A 21,289-nucleotide genomic window follows, 5' to 3' on the forward strand; every position below is an offset into this window, starting at 1 on the left:
CAGGATTTCAACATATTAAGTTTGAGGGAAGATATTCAGTCCATTGCAATGGCATTCCTAGTACTAATGGTTGAAAGGTGTTTGATTAGTTACCATCTTTCAGGTTCCAAATCACTGGTGTTAAATGTATTGCCATTTAATTCAAAACAACCCCAAGCAGAACTGAGGTCCAAATTTGGATGGTTTGACTGTAAAACAATCACCTTTAACCACCAAGCTATAAGTACTACCTGGTTCAAAGACTTCTTTGATGATGAATCAATTTGCTTTTTATGTGTTAGATTGTTTTATCAATCGCTTCTTGTTCAACCAGTAATATTTTATCTAACATCTACTTTATCGTGGACATTGATGTGAGAGTAGAACATGATAGACATAAAAGAATTCAGAGACTGTTTGTGAAACATGCAATTTAGCTGAAAAGTAAGGCTTACATAAAAGAGCCAAACAGCCAAAAAAATGCTACAAAAGATCATACAGTAAATGCTCTGTTTTATGGAGCAAGCTATATTTCTTACCATGCAATTTAGTATTACCATTAAGAGAGCAGAACTGCCTTAAATGTAATGGAGCCATTAATTTGACGTTTACTCGTAGTGTCAATCTTTCCCTGCCAGTCCTTTATACTGACATTAATTTCCCAAAGCTCTGAAGATATTAATAGCCTACAGGAGACATTGAATATAAAAAGTTAAGTCCTCCATGAAATTGCACCCTGACTTATTTTAGAGACATGCCACTAGCCTCGCTCATACCTCCCCTTGCTCATGTGCTAGGGGGACAGCATCGACAGTTTCAGGGGTATACCAGAGAGAGAGAGCTTTCTGCAGGGCTGGTGATGCTTGTCTTTCTGGAGGTGGCCAGTGCAGTCAGGTTCTTTCTGTTGTAAACACAGTGATGTATATTTTTTTGTTGTTTATTAGTCACTAAGTTGTGTCCAACTCCTGTGAACCCATGGACTGTTGCCTACCAGGCTTCTCTGTCCATGAGATTTCCCAGGCAAGAATACTGGAGTGGGTTGCCATTTCCTGCTCCACGGGATCTTCCCTACTCAGGGATCAAACCTACATCTTCTGCATCGGCAGGTGTGTTTTTTACCATTGGGTCACTAGGAAGCCCAATGTATATTTAGCCCCTCCATTTCTGTGGCCTTGCTGAGTGAGAAGCACCTGGCTGTACATTTCCATCCTGAAGGCCATTTTCCTGTGACTTGAAAAGTAAGAAGTGCCCAGTAGACACCTGCTACCCGCTGAATGAAACCAGAGGACATGGTGCTGAGTGGAGTAAGCCAGTCAGAAAAGGACCTCCACTGCATCCTCCTGCTTACAGGAAGTACTTAGAGGAGTCAGATTCCTAGAAAGAGAGAGAGAAAGTAGAGTAGTGGTTGCTAGGGACGGGGGAGAGAGGGACTATCCTGGTAGCTCAGATGGTAAAGAATCTCCTGCAGTGCAGGAGACCAGGTTCCATCCCCGGGTCAGGAAGATCTCCTGGAGAAGGAAATGACAACCCAGTCTAGTATTCTTGCCTGAAGAATCCCATGGACAGAGGAGCCTGGCAGGCTATACTGTTCATGGGGTTGCAAAGAGTCGGTCACGACTAAGCACATACACAGGGAGAGAGGGGAATGGATGTTAATACTTAATGGGTACAGAATTTCAGTTTTTTGAGATGAAGCAGTCTGGAAATGTTTGGTGGTGATGGTCACATAACAGTGCGAAGGTACCTAATGTCACTGAACCATATCTTTAAAAACAGTTACAATTGTAAATTCTGTGTTGTACATATTTTCCCACAATTAAAAAACTGTAAAAATATAAAACATGATGCCTCAATAAAGCTTGTGTTCAAGTGTTAACAAAAAAGTGCCCAGTAGATTATATTACATTTTATTAACATCATGCTGAATTTTTGTAGAGGACAGAAAATACCAGTGTTGTTGGCACTTTTCTCCACATGCTTATTAATGGGATGAATAGCTTTCTTTTTTTTTTTTTTTAGAAGAAGCTGAAAGTAGAGATCTATTGGCCTGAAATCATTGCCACCTGCTCTAGAAAGCCCTTGGAGGAGACTCCAGTTATATTTCTCACCTAGTCCGGAGAGCCCAAACCTCAGGGCTGTGAAACAGGTCTGTTCTCCTAAGGATCAAAAAAAAAAAATAATGTGGGAAAACTGTGCCCACATTCTCAATGAACATAAAGAGTGTGTGCCTTTCAAACAACTTAAGTGATTCCTGGAGCTCCTGTAGTCCAACACTGACTATATCATGTAGACTAATTTTTTAAGGGAAAAAAAAGAGGAGATTTGAATCTCATCAACACTATCTCTTACTTGGTATTTATAGATGCCCAGGAGGATGGAAGTTTGCCAGTTTATAATCAAAGCAGAAAACAGAAATTTGTTGACATAATTTCTTGGCATGATATACTAGGATTATTTAAATAGTATTACATAATTTCTATTTTTGGTTTTCAAGGAACATAGTGACTTATTTAATAGATAGCCATTTAAAAATTAAAATTTATAGAAGTAGAATTATCATATGACCCAGTAATTCCACTTCTGAGTGTATACCCAGAAGAATCCAAAGCAAGGTCTAGAAGAGATCTTTGTTTCAATACACCCATGTTCATAGCAGCAGTATTCACAGCTGCTAAAATGTGGAGGCAATTCGTGTCCATCAAATGACGAATGACTAATCAGAATGTGGTTAATACACAATGCAGTACTATTTAGTCTTAAAAAGGGAAGAAATTCTGACATATGCTACAACATGGATGAACCTTGAGGACATTATGCTAATTGGAATAAGCCCATCACAAAAAGACATACAGTATGATTCCAGTCATGTGAAATACCCAGGCAAATCATGGAGACAGAAATTAGAATGGTGGTTGCCAGGGGCTGGGGAAGGGGGAATGGGGAATTATTGTTTAATGGGTCTGGAGTTACAGTTCTACAAGATAAACAGTGTTCTGGAGATGAATGGTGATGTGTACAACATTGTGATGTATTTAATACCACTGAGCTGTACACTTAAAGACAGTTAAGAGGGCAAATTTTATGTATTGTGTAGTTTACCATAGTAGAAAAAAACGAAAGAAAATTTATCAGCCTCCAGAAAAGATAAATGCTTTCTATCTTGGGTTTTAATGGGTTCCTTATCCCTATTTTTTTTTTCTTGACAGAAATATTTTTCATAATGTAGGTTAGCAAGAGATTTTGCACATAAAAATTTGAGTAACTACAAAATACATGTTTTCTACAATAGGTTCTGCTGGATGAAGAAGTACAGAGTAATTTGTGGGTTTTTTTTTTTCAGTGTTTTGAGGAATCTTCACATTGTTTTCCACAGTGGCTGAACCAGTTTACATTCCCACCAGCAGTGTACAAGTCTTTCTTTTTCTCTACATCCTCAGCAACTTTTGTTATTTATGGTCTGTTTGATGACGGTCATTCTGACAGGTGTGGGGTAATAGCTTATTGTGGTCTTGCTTTGTCTCTCCCTGATGGTTAGTGATGGTGAGCACCTTTCCATGTACCTGTCGGCCATCTGTGTGTCTTCTTTGGAAAAATACTTATTCACGTCCTCTGCCCACTGTTTAATTGTGTTGTTTGTTATTTTGATACTGAGATGTGTGAACTCCTTATGTATTTTAGATATTAACCCCTTATCAGATGTATCATTTGCAAATATTATCTCCCATTCAGGAAGTTGTCTTTTTGTTTTGTCGATGGTTTGCTTTGCTGTGCAAAAGCTTTTAAATTTAATTAGGCCCCAGTTGTTTATTTTTGCTTTTATTTCCTTTGCCGGAGGAGACAGATACAAAAAAATATTGCTACAAGTCATGTCAAAGAGTGTTTTGTTTTCGTTGTCTTCCAGGAGTTTTATGGTTTCCGATCTTATATTTAGGTCTTTAATCCAATTTGAGTTTATTTTTGTAAATCAAGTGAGATTGTAAATACAGTGACTTTGGAAGAACCGTGTTGACCAAAAAGAAAATCTCTCTTAGTTTATTTTGGATTTGGGAAATCTCTGGTGTTGTACAAGTTTAAAATTTTTGAAGGAAGGAAGCTCCTCTGTTCCTTCTTTCCAGATTAGCGTATTAGTCCCACAGAATATGTCAAGGTCATTCTGGTTTATATTCACGTTTATGCGAATAACCGTCCCACCCATCTCCGCTGGTGCTTAGTCAGGGAAACACTATAAACTCTATTTGTTTTGTTACTTTATTAACCTCTTCTAAATGAGCTATTATTTCCAGCTGCGTGTGTTAGTCGCTCAGTTGTGTCCAACTCTTTGTGACCCCATACACTGTGCCTGCCAGGCTCCCCTGTCCGCGGAATTCTCCAGGCAAGAATACTGGATCGGGTAGTCTTTTCCTTCTCCAGAAGAGCTTCCCAGCCCGGGGATAAAACCTGGGTCTCCCACATTGCACTTTCCCTCTGAGCCACCAGGGAAGTCCATTTCCAGCTACTGATTCAGAATCATTAAAACCCTGGAAAATGACAATGTATGATATTGGATTGCAAGCAATTAATAACTGTACTAGGTTTAAAAAATGTATTTGTATAATAAGCTGTGTGTCAGAGTACCATTTTGAAGAGTGTTAAGAATGAACAGTTGAGATGGGCAACATGTTTTTTAATATATTATTTGAAACTAGGTGCATTTATCTTTAAAAATATTTTTGTGACATTGACATTAGACGAAATATTTTACAGGTTTTCCATTGTGACATTCTTTAGAAAATTCTATCTTGGATATTTGTGGGTTTGCTAAGTGTTACTATTATGTAGAGAATCAATGAACAGAACACATCTGAGTGAATTTAATGAAACTTTTCATATGCTTCTTTCTTTGTCAAGTCTAGAGAAATAGATCTATTTTAACTCAGTCCAAAGAAATTAATTGTTGGAACACATGAAAGCCTTCTTTTTAAGGTGAGTTCACAGCCTGTGAGGAGCCTGACAGTGAGGTGATTATGATCTTTTTAGTTTGAACCTCAAGAAGATGTCTCTAGCTGTGTGATCCTGCCTTTTGGGAAATACAAGTTAATTTTCCAGAATGTTTAGAAATCAGTGATTCATAATCCAGTCACTCCTGTGTGCCTGGCGTCTTCACATGTTTTTACTGAAACGTCTTACTCCAAAGTAGGGACTGTTTCCATTTGTTGATGAAAAGTGGGCAGAAGGAGGTGGCTCAGCTACCAGGCCCTGTCCAGTGAGTGAACGCCTCTTTAGCTACTTCCTTTGCGATCCATTGGCATTTAATCTTCGAGATGACCTGTGAGGTCCTGGCTGTAGTTATCTCCATCTCCAGACCAGGAAATCTGGCCTCTGAAAGGTTTACTCACTCAAGGTCACATGGTTAGTGAAGGCGTGAAAGCAGGATTGAACTCAGCTGATGGAAGAACACTTAAGAGTCTCCATCAGGTAAATATTTTGGTTCCACTGCTGTAGTCCAGCTTCGACTGCCTGGACTCCTTAGGGAGTCACCACCCTCATATTCTGTAGCTCCAAGGTGATGGGGCGTTTGTCCTGACTTAGGGCTTCCGTGGCGGCTCAGACAGTAAAGAATCTGCCTGCAATGCAGGAGAGACGCAGGTTCAATCCCTGGGTTGGGAAGATCTCTGGAGAAGGGAATGGCAACCCACTCCAGTATTCTTGCCTGGAGAATCCCTATGGACGGAGGAGCCTGGTGGGCTACAGTCCATGGTGTCGCAAAGAGTCGGACATGACTGAGTCACTAACACCCCCAACCCCATACAAACACATTGTATGAGACGCCCGGTTGCTCCGTATCCATGCAAAACACTTGATGTTTTTATCCTTGTGACTTTAGCCATTCTCATGAGTATACGGCAGCATCTCATTGAGGTTTTAGTTTGCATTTCCTGCTAATTATGTAGCAGAGCTCTTGTGCTTCCTTGGCGTTGGTTTTCTTCGTTGAAAATTTGTGTTCAGATCCTGTCTGTTTTTTGGGTTGTGCTGGATCTTCGTTGCTACATCTGTGCTTTCTTTGCTGGTGGAGAGGAGCTGTGGGCCTCTCACTGCAGAGCCTTCTCTTGTTGAAGGAGCATGGGCTCTGGAGTGTGAGGGCTTCAGTAGTTGTGGCTTACAGGCTTAATTGCCCAGAGGCATATGGGATCTTAGTTCCTGACCAGGAATGGAACCCATGTCCCCTGCATTGGGGACATGTCCCCATGTCCCCATGTCCCCTCCCCATTGGGAGGTGGATTCTTACCACAGAGGACTTACCAGGAAAGTCCTCTGCCTTTTTTTTTTTTTAATGTTGTTGTCTTTCTCTGAGTTTTAATACCATTAATGAGGTAATGTGGAGAGTTATAAAGGAAGTATTTTGTTGCTGACATATTTTCAGGAAAGGAATCTCTTTAATGGATATTTTGTTTCCTATACCATTTTTTTTTTTTCTTTTTTGGACATGTATAGCAGGAACTGCCTGTCATCTCTTGGTTTGTTTTAATTTACCTTGCTTTGCTAAATCTACTTTTTACTGACTCTGTCAACTCATAATCTCTGGGAAAACGACTTGTGAAGGTACTAATTACACCTCTAAACACACACACACACATATACATCCGTCACAGGCAAACCTTGACTCCCCTACCACTGTGAGGGCACCCTAGTGACCCCAGTGGACACTCTGCAGCGGGCACAACATCCTCTCCTGCTTTCTGGTTCCCCTGCACCCACTGCTGTTCAGTGTAAATTACTGGGGAGTCAACAAGTGACTGTTGGTGATGATAAGCTGCTGACCTGGGTAGGTTAAGTGCTCTTGAATGACTCCAGTGTTAGAGAACAAGAGATCTTCTAAACTGATGGATGGAGTAGTAAATTAGTTTGAAATCCTTACTTTAAAAACTGCTTCTGTAAGCTTTAGAATACCAAGGTTTTGCTTGATAGCTAGCTATAAAATCTACTTGGGAAAAAGTATTGTAGCAAAGCTGTGATTGTAATTTGGCTATGAGTTGTTGTTGTTGTTCTATCGCTAAGTCGTGTCTCACTTTTTGTGACCCCATGGACTGCAGCACACCAGGTTGCCCTGTCCTCCATCTCCCAAAGCATATCATCCAAGCATCTCATCCTCTGTTCCCTCTTTCTCTTCCTGCCCTCAGTCTTTCCCAGCATCAGGGTCTTTTCCAGTGAGTCAGCTCTTCACATCAGGTGGCCAAAGTATTGGAGCTTCAGCTTCAACATCAGTCCTTCCGATGAATATTCAGGGTTGATTTCCTTTAGGATGGACTGATTTGATCTCTTTGCAGTCCAAGGGACTATGAATAAGACAGGGTAATTCTATTTTTATTTTTGTAAAATAATTAAATTAATCTAATTATTTTTGACTGTGCTCAGTCTCTGTGGCCGCGTATGGGGTTTCTCTAGTTGGGGTGAGCAGAGGCTACTCTCGAGGTGTGGCCCGTAGGCTTAGTTTCCTTGCGGCATGTGGGGTCTTCCTGGACCACAGATCAAACCTGTGTCCATGTCCCCTGCATTGCCAGATGGATTCTTAACCACTGGACCACCAAGGAAGTCCAATAATTCTGTTTTTAGAGTAGATGTTTCTAGGATAGACAACCTAAGAGTATTTTGTGGCCTTTAGTGGTTGTTGTATCTGTGGGCCAAAGGCAGAATATGTTCTTCATCATTGTGAGCCATGTTTTGTATTAATATGGGATTCCCTGGTAGCTCAGACAGTAAAGAAGCCGCCTGTCAATGCAGGAGACAGGGGTTTCTATCCCTGGATTGGGAGGATCCCCTGAAGAAGAAAATGGCAACCCACTCTAGTATTCTTGCTTGGGATATCCTATGAACAGTGGAGCTTGGCAGGCTACAGTCCATGTGGTCTCAAAGAGTCGTATATGACTGAGCAACTAACACTTGTATTAATATAAAGTTGAGTTGATTCATCAAGAAGTGTCCATGCTGTGTAGGATAATGAATGAGTAGAAAAGCTGATGAAAGTGTGAGCTCATGGGGGGTTGCTTTTGAAATTTATGATCTGTAGAGCACTGGATTGGCACCTAGCGGATCTGAGATCTAGGACCAGCTTTGCTGTGTGACTTTGGAGAGGTCACTTGGCCACTCTGGGCTTTCCTCTGCTCTGAAATGAGTCAGTTGAAAGACTTGTGGTGTGGATTATTTTTATTACAATGGTTTTGAGGTCACTTGGCAACTTTGAAAATAAATCCAATCTTGAAGTTCTTCATCTGTGGTGTTATTCCTCATTCCAGTCATAATTGCATGGTTTTTCTGTCTTTATTGCTTTCTCTTTGTTACTCTTTATTACTTTCTCTCTTCCAAAGTAAGAAAAGGAAAAGGTAAAAATAATGATAAAGACGAAAAGGGATTTTTGATACAATATTAGAGCAAAACAAAAGCCTGTTTTTGAAATAGTAAAATGCAAAACTTTTTACTTTGTTATTGTGGGTCACAGTCAATTCAAATTGGGCCCAAAGGTGTTTTGGATTAAAATTTCTCTAATGTCCTCATAAATGTTTGTGATTTTATTCATTTGAATTTTTGGTGTCCCTTATATTTCAGCAAGCAAATAAAATAAAATCTTAAACTGCAGGCAGTAAGCAATCAAAAAGAGCCCGTAGAACTTGGAGTTTATGTTTCTATTTTAATTTAGTGCTAATTCTGACTTTATGTTCTTGTTGAACATTGTTGGGTAGTGAGACAAAGGGAAAGTAGATTATTTTGAAAGTTTTGAATGTGAGAGTGGGAATTATCAGTGTTAGTTATTGAAATAGACATTTTCAGGCTTGCTTTTTACTTTTTTTGAAGCTATTCAAAATCTAGGTCAAGATTTGCAGCCTTACTCACGAACTCCTGGCACATAGTTCACTGCATATTGCTCCAGAAAGGAACTAATGATGGTGGGGAAACTGGCGTCTACCTTAATGAAGTGGTTCTCAGGCATCATCTGTTGAAGTCCCAAGTGCCTCCTTAAAAAATCATACTGCTGATTACTCCTGTACCCGTGCAAAACATGGAATAAATTTCAATAAAAAAGGGTATCTATGACAGAGCATCTTCCTTCCCTGTTGCCTGGCTCCCATTGTCAAGTAAACAAAAATGTCATTATCTGGGCTGACGGCACCAGACGAAAGCAGATGCTAGAGGAAAAGATGGTTAAGTTTTCCATCACATTTTCTTGAGCTGCTAGATGTCCACATAACAATCACTTTCATGATTCATCCAAGTGTCTCCAAATAGAGTAAGAACATTTACAGAAATGGCAACCAACTCCATGTATTCTTGCGTGGGAAATCCCATGGACAGAGGAGGCTGGTGGGCTATAGTCCATGGGGTTGCAAAAGAGTCAGACACAACTTAGTGACTAAACAACAGACCTAAGAACATGACTTTTCTCCAAAAAGCCTGTTTCTTTCTGCGTTTGTAAAGTGGAGTCACATTGTTTCTGGACCTGAGTATGTGCCCAGTCATTGTTAATTATTTCCTTCCTAAAAATGAAATACTCAAAAATTGGGGTAGTGTCGCCTCCAAGAGCTGACCTTGCATCAGGAGAATAAAGAAAACCCAGGACAATGAGGCACGTGTTTGTGAGCTCTGGTAGGAACTGCGTTTGGAGGACAAGATAAGAGAAAATGCTGACTTGTAATATTTTTTTCCCTTGCAAACATTAACAAAGTTTCTGCAGTACAAGCAACATATCCCTCTTCTCCCCAGCTATGCAGTTTCTTGTGAGGAGGCGACATCATTTCCTGCTTGGTTTTGTGAATTACAAGGATGCTGTGTCCTGCTGGGGATGCTGGGCTTGGAATGAGGCAGAGAGAGGCTCACAGGGGTCAATCGCCAGGCTAGTGGCAGCCCACAGGCTCTTTAAGTTGTTTTCCATTAAGGGCACAAGCAAAGCCCACCTTATAGTTGACTTTTGTCTTTTTCCCAAATCGAGCAACTCTGTAAAAAAGAGCCTTTGGACCCAGATTTTTCCCAGGTAGATTAGGAAATACCACTCTTTGTTACACAGTGAAAATTAGTTTCTCTTTAATGATACTTGAAAAACTAATCACTTTTCTTCTCTAGAATAATCATAATCATCTCTGCTCTTTTATTTTAGCTGTCTCCAACTGGACATCCAGGGCGCCTCTCCTGTTCTTTCTGACTCTTGAATTGGAAGCTAACAAGACTCTGCAGCCTGGAAAGGAAATAAAAGGTAATACATGTTAAAAACTGTGTTATTAAATTCATGTGTACATCTGATAATCATAAAGTAATGGCAGCTCCTTATTTGTTGAGTGGAATTTGGGTGTCCTTCCCTGTTTTCCCACCATCTCCTCCTGTCCCTCCCCCCTCACCACTCCCGCCCACCACCACCCAATCCCTCCTGGTCTTCTCTCTCTGTCTCCTCCTTCCCTTCTCCTTCCTCTCCCTTCTTCACACACATTCACTCAACAAACGGGTGCATGGAGTCTGTCCTGTAGGGTCACTGGAAGGAATGGGGGGACAGCCTCTGAAAAGGACCTCCCCCCCAGCTCTGTGCCGGGTCTGAGTGAGAGGCAGTCCTTGCTTCTGGCTGTCCCCAGAGCGCTCCCTTGCCAACCACCCGGGCCTTGAAAGGTGTGCGCTTCTCCGGCTCTCTTTGAGGTTGCCTGGGTGTTGCTTACAGTGGCTTTTTCTGCAAACTCTCGGGCTGTTTGAGGCTCAGTCCCTCGTGGAGATGAAGAAAGTAGCATCAGTGGACTGTCAGCTGACAGATGAATTTGTAAGCACTCTCATTTGGTGTGAGACCTGGTATATTTTTTCCAATCACTAACAGAGCATGTGTCATGCAAAAAGTTTAAATGACCCTGATCCATAACATAGAATGTGACTGGTCTCTCCCAAAGTCCGGAGATAACACCTGCTAAATTTGGGTGCACACACTTTAATCGCTTTCCTCTCTGCATAGACTGATGTTGTTAGGGAACGTGCTTCGTCTGTAATAAGTGCCCTAATCCAACAGGGTAAGATTCTGTGGGAAAAGGTGGTTTCATAATTTCTGCTGATCACCAGGCCTTGTTTCTTCCTTGTGCGTGGTCCTTGCTAATGCAGATGGCAGGTTCTGTGAGCTGGGCACCATGGCTGCTCCCTTGCGCCTGTTCATTCTGGTGGCTTCTGCCCTCATTTAGCAGCCAAGCTGCTGTTTACCCCCTCCTCTTGCCTTGATAATGCATTAGTCATACCAGGATTCCGGGGAGAACCTGGACTCAGGTACTGCCAGCCAGGGTGAGCATCCTTGTCCCGGATGCTGGGTGGGAATGGCGAGCCCCTCCCTTGGCTGAAATCCTCGTTTGCGGTACACCCCCACCAGCCAGCCTGGCTCTGGAGACATCGTTGCATCTCTGTTTGGCGCCTCTGCCTGTCCTTAAGGAGCCAGCCGTCTCCCTCCTGCTGGGACTGCCCTCATCTGACTTTCTCCCTCCCTCCTAGAGGGCAGGGGCCTCATCTCGCTTCCGAGACACCCAGCTCCTGCCTCCTTCTTCAGCCTCAGTCACCTTCTCAAATACCCTCTGACTCTGCCCCATCCCCACTTGATGCCCCCCTCAACTGAATATTCGAAAGCAACTGGCCACGATTCTGTAGCCCTTGGTCCACTGTTCTCCCAGGTGTCTGTCTGTCTGTCTCCATGCGTTGTCAGCAGCTGAGGGGGTCCCTGGCCTGTTCAGCTCAGTGACCAAGAGAGCCCGTTGTGGTCTGGCACCTGGTTGGCTGTAGGAAATAAGCGATTGATGAGTGTTGGGTGGACATCGGGCATTGTCCCTACCCGGGCTCTTTATCCTGGGATGTGGGCACTGCCGGTATCCCGTGGGATGCCGTGTACGCTGGTCAGATGCTCCGGGGACCGTGGAGCAGTGCCAGCTTTGAGGCAGGACGTATTTTCCTGACTGTGAGTTCTTCTAGGAAACTTGAGATGGTCCCCAGTTAGATTTATGAGTTGGCTTGTGGGTGGGTGGGCTCCAGCTCTGGGCAGCCCAGCCCTGGTTCCCTCCCATCTGCTGTTGGAGCTCTTCTCATAGGTGGGCAGAGCCAGAACTTCCTGGGGCTGGTGGCTTTGGTGACAGTGGGCTCTGGGTCAGCATCTGGACTCAGCCACGTGCGATGTGCATGATGTTGGAAAGCTGTTCACTTTCTGTGCCTCAGTTTCTTCACCTGTCACATCAGGATACAGGCAGTGCCCACATCATAGGCTCCTTGTGAGCATTGAAGGATTAGTTGCTGTGTAGGCTGGCACACGGGAGATGTTAATCCATGTTTGATCCATGTAGAACCCATGTTAGAGCTTCTGTTGTATTGTCTTCTGCAGAACAGAGGTGATAATACCTATTTCTTGTGGTTACTGTAAGCATTAAATGAGGTAGTGCCCATAAAATGGGGCCTCCTAGGTGCCTCGGTGGTAAAGAATCTGCCTGCTGAGCAGGAGATGCAGATTTGATCCCTGGGTCAGGAAGATATCCTGGAGAAGGAAACGGCAACCCACTCCAGTATTCTTCCCTGGAGAATCACATGGACGGGAGAGCCTGCTGGGCCACAGTCCATGTGGTCGCAAAGAGTCGGACAAGACTGAGAGACTGAACAATTATGCTGGCTGTTTTTTTTTTTAATTTACATAACTTAAAAAATTCAACTTGGTTACATGGTTGCACATAAGTTATGATTCTACTTAAGCAAGTAAAAATAATACAGCTACTTAAAATTTGTAGCAGTGCCTTGGGAAAGTTTCTGCAAACCACAGAGAAGTTGAGTTGTGGCTCCAAACGGAGAGAGTGGGTTCATCCCCTGCAGAGGTGACCTTTGGTTTCAACTCTCATTGAGTTTCCTTCCTTATTTGCTTTTGGTATTGATCTGACCTGAGTACCACCTAAGAGCAAACCATTTAAGCAGGAATATGTTTCAATATTTAATGATATTCAGTTCTTCAAACCCTTTGCTGCCTAAGAATTTGTACTGAGTGACTTGTCTCTTTAGGATTCTGTAATATTCACTTAGATTTTCCTAGACTAGATTTCTCTGATTAATATCCAACCATACTTTTCCTTGGATTTCCCAGGTAGCACAGTGTTAAAGAATCTGCCTGCCAATACAGGAGCTGCAAGAGACTCAGGTTCGATCCCTGGGTCGGAAAGATCTCCTAGAGAAGGAAATGACAACACTCTATCCAGTATTCTTGTCTGGGAAGTCCCATGGACAGAGGAGGGCCACAGTCCATGGGCCACAGTCCATGGAGTGGCAAAGAGTCAGACAAGAATGAACACACACTCATACTTGTTGTTGTTTTTTTTTTTTTACCTTGTTTTATTGTTTAGTTAAAGGAGAAAAACAGCCAATGGTAGGTTTTTGGGCTTTGAGGATTTTTTGAGATTGTTAAGTTAGTTGATAGACCTCCTATGTATTCATGGCATAAAGGTACAAGTATGTTAAAAAACATTTCTGGTTTGGTCTCTAATCCTAGACTCTGATTAACCTTCTTCAAAGCCTGTTATCTGCAGTAAATGATTCTAATTGGTACATATGTCAGTTTGTAAAAAAAACAAAACACAATACTTAGCACTTTTTCTGGTTTTTGTACACAAATGTGTAATTTGGCTTTCCTTCTCTAAAGGAAAATTTGTGTCTTTTATGGACTTAAAATGTTTCAAATTCAAGGTGCACACTTCAGTCATAAAGATGAAGTTCCATTTTAAGGAGTGCTGTTTACAGTCTTCTAAATTTTTTTTCCTAGCATCTCTTTTCAATGAGTACTGTCTGGGCTGTGTTGTCTGACTTGTTTTCTGAGTTAATTGGAGTTGGAAAGCAGACGTTTCTTTTTTCTCTTTCTCACTGTTGTTCAGGGCCACCAAGCCTTGTTATCTTTGTTTTTGTCCCCTGTGTCCACCCTGCAGTTTGCACGTCATTTCAGAGAACCTCTTCCTTCTTTAGTCTCTGCCTGAGCAGATAAGCATCACCAGAACGTGACGCAAGCAGTGATGCAGGCTGTAGGGGACCCAGTGAATTCTAGATTGTTCTGACCTAGTAAGTCACCCAATGTGTGTTTCTTAGTCATCAAAAGGTCCTTGTAGGAGGATAATTGTACCTATTGAAAAAGCGTGTCATTCTTCTCTCATGAGTAACTGCTGATGACGTGTAAATGTGTCCTAGCCTTTTCTCACTTAATTTTTTTTCCTTAAATTTATTTTTAATTGGAGGATAATTGAGGCACAATGTTGTTAGTTTCTGCTGTAGAGCAGCATGAATCAGCCTGAAGTTTACGTATGTCCCTCCCTCTGGGGCCTCCCTCCCACCCCTCCCCTCCCACTCCTCCCCTCCCACTCCTCCAGGTTATCTCAGCTTTGAGCGGAGCTCCCTGTGCCACAGAGCAGCTTCCCACTTGCTGTCTGTCTTACATATGATAATATATATGTTTAAGTGCTACTCTCTGAATTCATCCTGCCTTCTCCTTCCCCCGCTGTGTCCACAAGTCCATTCTCTGTGTCTGCATCTATACCTGCCCTGCAAATAGGTTCATCAGTACCATTTTTCCAGATTCCATATATATGCGTTAATATATGATATTTGTTTTTCTTTCTCTGACTTACTTCATTTTGTATAACAGGCTTCTGGGTTTATCCACCTCAGTTCAACTGACTCAACTTCATTCTTTTTTATGGCTGAATAATTTTCTATTGTGTATATGTACCACAGCTTCTTTATCCATTCATCTGTCGATGGCCATCTAGGCTGCTTGCATGTCCTGGCTATTGTAAATACTGCTGCAGTGAATCTCAGTATTGCTCACCCTGGATCAGGAGCCACCATCACTCCCCGTCAATCCTAGGACATCATTGACGTCTGTGTTCTTGTCTTGGAACTGTGTTGTACTCTCCGTATGAAATCCTGAAATGTTTAAGATGGAGATGGTGCAAGTTTAATTCCTTATTTTACAGAGGTGAAAATTGAGACCTTTTGACAGTTACTTTCATTTAATACATTTATAAGAATTCAGCAAAGATATCCTTTTTCTATTATGAGAATATAGGTATTCTTCATGTAATGAAAACATTTACAGAAAGTACTAATAATTAGTGTGTTAAATCATACTGAGAGACTTCCCCAGTGGTTCAGTAATTAAGACTTCACCTTCCAATGCAGGGGATGCAGGATCCATCCCTGATCAGGGAAGCTAAGATCCCACATGCCGAGTGGCCTAAAAACCAAAACATAAAATAGAAACAGTATTGTAAGAAACTCAATAAAGACTTAAAAAAAATCATATTGAACGTGATCAGACTTTGGTACACTCCCCAGTAAAGGACAGCTGTGCTTCACCTGGGACTCTGGGAGCAGAACTGGTACCCAGGAGTGTCCTAAGTGGCCACGTGGTTGCATTTGCTCTTTAACAGTTCTCTTAACACATATGTCCTGGCATCCGTGGTACCATATGGGAAGGCAGGCCCCCTGCTCTTGAGAAGTGCACATATTACTGTCCCCAAAGCAAATTCATTTGTGTTCTGTGGCAATTTATTGACTGTCTCGCAAGCAAAAGCAGTTTGTTTTCCCCTGAGCATTTCATTTTACCAGTATCCAAAATAACACTCTTAAAGAGTGACTCATGTGCATACACTTAACAGACCAGACCAGGTGTTCCTTGGCTGTGGGTCCTCGAGGGTCTCTGCCAGATCAAGACCAGCATTTGGTAAGCTCAGTTTTAATGAGGCCATAAATGTCCACTTACAGCTTTTCCTTTCTCCATCATCCTTGTTTCAGCAACTTTGTCGGCATGGGGTTTATTAGTAAAATAAATTTTAGTGACAAAAAAGTGAAAGTCACTCAATTGTGTCTGACTCTTTGAGAACCCATGAACTATACAATCCATGGAGGCCAGAGTACTGGAGTAGGAAGCTGTTCCCTTCTCCAGGGGATCTTCCCAACCCAGAGATTGAACCCGGGTCTCCTGCATTGCAGGTGGATCCTCTACCAGCTGAGCCACCAGGGAAACCCTTTAGTGACAAACGCACATGCTTTTGTTTTGTTTTGTTTTGCTTTTAAAGAACGGTTTAGAAATGGGAAAATCTTTTTTCTAGGGCACAGCGTAATAATGTAACCACATGAAAAAAATACTAAGAGAAAATGGTCATTTTAGTAAAAAAAAAAACAGGACTACCCTTTTAATCTGAAACATGGCACTGTTTCCCACTCTTCTCCTTTTTTGTCCTTTCCCCCATACTCAGAACGTCCTGTCATGATTAAGGATTTCGGTGTTCCCAGCACTTCATTGATGGTGACATTTCAACCACATGTTTGCAAGTGTTCTTTCAGGATACGGTGCCTCCTCCTCCCCCATAGTGACTTGTCATTGTTCTTTTGCTTCTGCCTGTTTGGGGTCTGGGCGGGGCATGGTCCAAGGAAGTCCCAGCAGGTGTGCCATGAGCGCCAGGAAGGGGAGCTGAGGGCAGTACCCTGGGGGTGAAATTCACTCATCATGGTGGTCACCGGCTGTTACAAGCATGTGGCATCAGGGTTTTGGCGGAGGAAGGACAACACTGGCTGGTATGACCCGTCCGGTAAATGAGGACAATCCTAAACCAGTGTGTACACCACCCCCACCCTGCCTCAGTTTCAGTTGTAGGACTCCACAGCCTTTTTGTGACTTGACCACATGGTGGACGACAGCTAGCTTCTGCAGGAGGCCAGGGAGCAGCACTAAAGACTAAACTTATTTCCTGGTACCTGGGTCTGTTTCGTGTGGAATAAGCAGAGGTCGGCTTGAGTCTTTGGCAGGATTTGGCCTCAGATAAGCTGTGTAAAGTCTCCAAGCCTTTTTTCCCTCACATTTGTCTTGAAGAGAGATTGCTTCTGATTTCTCTGTTCCATAAGACATCGTGTTTTTTTTAGTTTTAGATAAATGTTGAAAGTTTATTACAAATGTGTAAGAAATAGCTTCATGTAAATACAGCTCATTCCTAAGTTAATTTTTGTTGGAGTGTAACTGCTTTTCAGGGTTGTATCCATTTCTGCTGTACGGCAAAGCAAATCGGCTATAAAGACATCGTTTCTGATTGGACTCACAATCAGGCAGTGAGTAAGAACAGGTAATGCTATTAGACTGAAAATAATGTTATTCCTACTTTTCAGGTACTGTACTCTTTGCTTGATCCAGGATATTACACTAATTCCGTTTATGATGAAGACATTTGAGAATCATAGATGTTCATTGATTTAAAAATAGAACATCTGCATTTTTATTAAGCTGTTGAAAAACAGGGTTTGGGTGCTTTCCCCTGCTTTTCTAGCTCAATGCAACAGTGATGGGAATTGTGGGTGAGATGTTGATGTCACTCAGAGATGATGCCGTGTGACCCTTTTTGGGGTTTGGCTGCCTTTTACACAGACTGTCTTATACAGCATACCTGTTCGCTCCTGGCTCCTTCAAACTTTGGTTTACCTGGACTTCTTTATATACAGACTTAGGTTTTGCCCAGTGTAATCTCCCTGTATCATTTCATGTTTTAATTTATTTGTTTATTTTTGGCTGTGCTGGGTCTCCACTGCTATGCACAGGCTTTCTCTGTTCGCAGCGAGCCAGGGTTTCTCTTTGTTGTGGTATGTGTGCTTCTCACTGAGCTGGTTTTTCTTGTTGCAGAGCACAGGCTCCAGGGTGTGAGGGCTTCGGTAGCTGTAGCTCCCGGGCTCTAGAACACAGGCTCAGCAGTTGTGGTGCATGGGCTTAGTTGCCCAGCATGATGTGGTATCTTCCCGGACCAGGGATTGAACTGTGTCCCCTGCATTGGCAGGCAGATTCTTAAGCACTGGACCATCAGGGAAACCCTCCCCATATCATTTCTTAAGAGAGCAGGGCTAGTTCAGTGATGTTCACATAGACCCTGGAGAGCAGTCTAAGATGTGGGTGCTCTGGACAAGTTTGGAACAGCTGGACTTTGTGTGCAAGGCCTGTGTGCAGTTCTCTGGGCAGGACCACACCTTTCTCCTGCATTAGATGGAGGTGCTGGGGAAGATCTGCTTTCCTGTGGATGTTGTTTTCCATTACCTCAGAGCTGTAATCTGCATCCAAATCAGTTATCAACTCTCCCTGGACCCTTGTTGGGAATTTGAAGTAGATAAAAAGCACCTGCTCGTTAACACGCCCGGCTCTTTTCTGATTTCTAGCTGTCCCACTTCACATTGTGGAAATAGCCTGGCTCCCTCGGGGCACTGGGCAGGGACACTGTTTGCACTGAAATGAGTGAGATGATTTTCCAAGGTGGGAGTGGAACACAGTGGGGATTGGTTGATATTTAAAGAACATGAATGAAAGCAGGAGGCCCCTCACCCGGGCGAGATGCCAGGGCTTTTTGACACTGATTCTCTTCTAAGATTTGAAGTCTTGTTGATGGCTGATTGTGTACACTGGGCTTGTTTGTCCACTGGGTGTTCCCCTCCCCAGGAGGAGAGGCAACTAGTCAACGTTAGCTCAGGTGGCCTGGTGAGGGATGCCCCATGTCATCATCAGAGCCCTGACATGCACAGGAATTTGCTTTTCAGACCCACGTATGACTTCACGTTGTGGGCTTTACCTTTTCAGAAAGTTGGTCTCAGCGGAACTCTTATAGATTTCATTTTCATTCTGGAATAAACTGCTGACGAATTCTAAAACCCACAGCAAGCTATTCAGTCTCTTTCAGCTTTGATTTTCTTACCAAAACAATAATATGATACAATATTGCACATCTGAATGGTTGAATAGTGGTTACATTGTCAGGCTCTGTTCTAGATATTTTACATGTATCACCTCATTTAATCTTCATCACATCTCTGGGCTGAGTTATCTCCGTTTTACACATGAGGAAACTGAGGCATAAAGAGGTGAAATAGCTTGTCCATGGTTAACGCAGCTAGGAAGTAGTGAAATAGGATTTGAACCCATTCAGACTGGCTCTAGAATTTCATTCTCAAAGACATGTGGCACCGTCTCTCCAAAAAAATAATATACTGCCTGATTCCTTTGTATTTTGGTTTGATTATGTGAACATACATGTGCCCTTTCCTGGGAGGCGTGTGGACCAATGAATATGATGACCCTTGGTCTGGTACTGACAAAGGTTTGGGGGGCTTGCTTGAAGTCTTGTCTGTGATACTTGGGGGTTACTTCCTGCAGCAGCGTGGGTGCACACAGAGACTTTCATGCGCTCAGAGACACCATGTGCGCTTACCAGAGTGAATGGCATGTGGTCCTGGGTACCACTCACATGGACCACCATGGTCATGACATCTCCCAGGGTGTACAGTACATCGCAGCCTGTCCCACTGGCTACCTAGCCCTTTGTAAACTGACTGATAGCCTTGTTTATAGAGATGCAGATGTAGACAACAGACTTGTGGATACAGGAGGGGGAAGAGAGGGTAGAATGAATTGAGACGGTAGCACTGATATATGTATACTACCATGTATAAAATAGATAGCTGGTAGGAAGCTGCTGTAAGCAGCTCGGTGCTCTGTAGTGATGTAGATGGATGGGATGGGAGGGCGGTGGGAGAGAGACTCTAGAGTGAGCAGATATGTGTATACCTATGGATGATTCACACTGTTATACAGCAGAGACTAACATAACATTGTCAAGCAATTATACTCTAAAAAAAAATCTTTCATGACCATACAGTGAATGAATATGCTGTACCTATGATAAGAGTTCATGCTTTATAAGCTCACCTGAGTACATCAAATCTCCCTTTCAGTTAAAAATGTATGAACGAAAAAAATCAATATTGTATGTAGCCAACTTCCACATGCTAAAACTCCTATATGAAAGCAACAGCTACTAGGAGAATAAAACTGCCGGAACTGCACCAGAAGGATCAAAGTAGGTCCCTGTGCTCATTTCTAAAGTAGATGGAGTCGGCCAGGCTGTGGATATTATACTTACAAAATAATCGGCTTAGTAATTTTGGAAATTATAGACCTCACGCAGTAGAGTCACAGAATAAAAGCCAGTTTAAAATATTTTGGCCGTTGGGTAGCTGCAGGCCAGCAAAACTCACTCACGCTTTGGAATTGGGGATTCATGGATACTCTTTAGGAAAGTGCTGGTTCTGGTTAAAATCTGGCAGCACTTGGAAATTCTCATAAAATAGGGACAAAAGACCGTGTGGATGAATTGAAACAAAGCCTGCAAAGTGCTTTATCAATTAAATATGTTCAGCATTAAATAGAATGGATAGCATGTACATTTGGACTGCAAGGAGATCAAACCAGTCAATCCTAAAGGAAATCAACCCTGAATATTCATTGGAAGGACTGATACTCAAGCTGAAGCTCCAGGACTTTGGCCACCTGATGAGAAGAGCCTACTCTTTAGAAAAGACCCTGATGCTGGGAAAGATCAAAGGCAGGAGGAGAAGGGGGTGACAGAAGATGAAATTATTGGATGGCTTCACCGACTCAGTGGACATGAGTTTGAGCAGAGTCTGGGAGATAGTGAAGGACAGGGAAGCCTGGCATGCTGCAGTCCACAGGGTCACAAAGAATCAGACACGACTTAGCAATTTACTGATCAACAAGTTTGTATGTGATTTAGTTTTAGGAAATAATGAGTTAACGGCTAAAATAAAAAGCTTTTTTTGTTAAAGGGGAGCTTTAATTCATTGAAAGTCTGAGTTTAATAGTCTGTTGAAGAGTTGCTTTAAAAATTAGTGAAGTGACATTAATCGCCATCTGACAGTAAGTGGGTGAGTACAGGTCTGTGTGCAGTGGGCTGACTGTTGCCATGTTTATTCCAGGAGGAAGCCTGTCACTGTGTCTACCACATGTGTGGTTCAGGGCACTAGAACTGCGTTCTCTCTTTCTTTTTAATGTGTTCTTTTCCCATATGTTGGTGGTAATTTTTTTTATTGACAATTAGTTGATTTGGGGCTTCCCAGATAGCGCTAGGAGTAAAGAACCCACTTGCCAATGCAGGAGATGTCAGAGACTCTGGTTCGATCCCTGGGTCAGGAAGATCCCCTGGAGGAGGGCACAGAAACCCACTCCAGTATTCTTGCCTGGAGAATTCCATGGACAGAGGAGCCTGGTGGGCTACAGTCCGTGGGGTCACAAAGAGTCGGACACGACTGAAGTGGCTTAGCACACGCACACATATAATTGATTTAAATGTTGTGTCAGTTTCTGCTATATACAAAGTGATTCAGTTATACATATGTATACATTCTTGTTCATATTCTTTTCCACTGTGGTTTATCACAGGATGTTGAACCGAGTTCCCTGTGCCCCACAGGAGGACCTTGTTGTTTGTCCATG

At 42.6% G+C, this 21,289-nt stretch overlaps 1 protein-coding gene across 4 annotated transcripts in view; it reads left to right on the forward strand.

Moving 5' to 3' along the window:
* The window catches only part of FAM110B (family with sequence similarity 110 member B), a 139,050-nt gene that overhangs the window by 24,429 nt on the left and 93,332 nt on the right, over positions 1–21,289 (forward strand). Inside the window, exons 2-3 of one of the 4 annotated variants that reach the window (XM_043879225.1) lie at positions 1,999–2,125; positions 10,103–10,198. The gene's annotated coding sequence lies outside the window, so the exon portion shown is untranslated. Of the gene's footprint in view, positions 1–1,998; positions 2,126–4,919; positions 4,942–8,652; positions 9,980–10,102; positions 10,199–21,289 lie in introns of those variants that run through there. The other 3 variants (XM_043879226.1, XM_043879227.1, XM_043879224.1) reach the window with 3 other exon arrangements.

The sequence above is a fragment of the Cervus elaphus genome, chromosome 21, assembly GCF_910594005.1.
Source record: "Cervus elaphus chromosome 21, mCerEla1.1, whole genome shotgun sequence".
Classification (NCBI taxonomy): domain Eukaryota; kingdom Metazoa; phylum Chordata; class Mammalia; order Artiodactyla; family Cervidae; genus Cervus; species Cervus elaphus.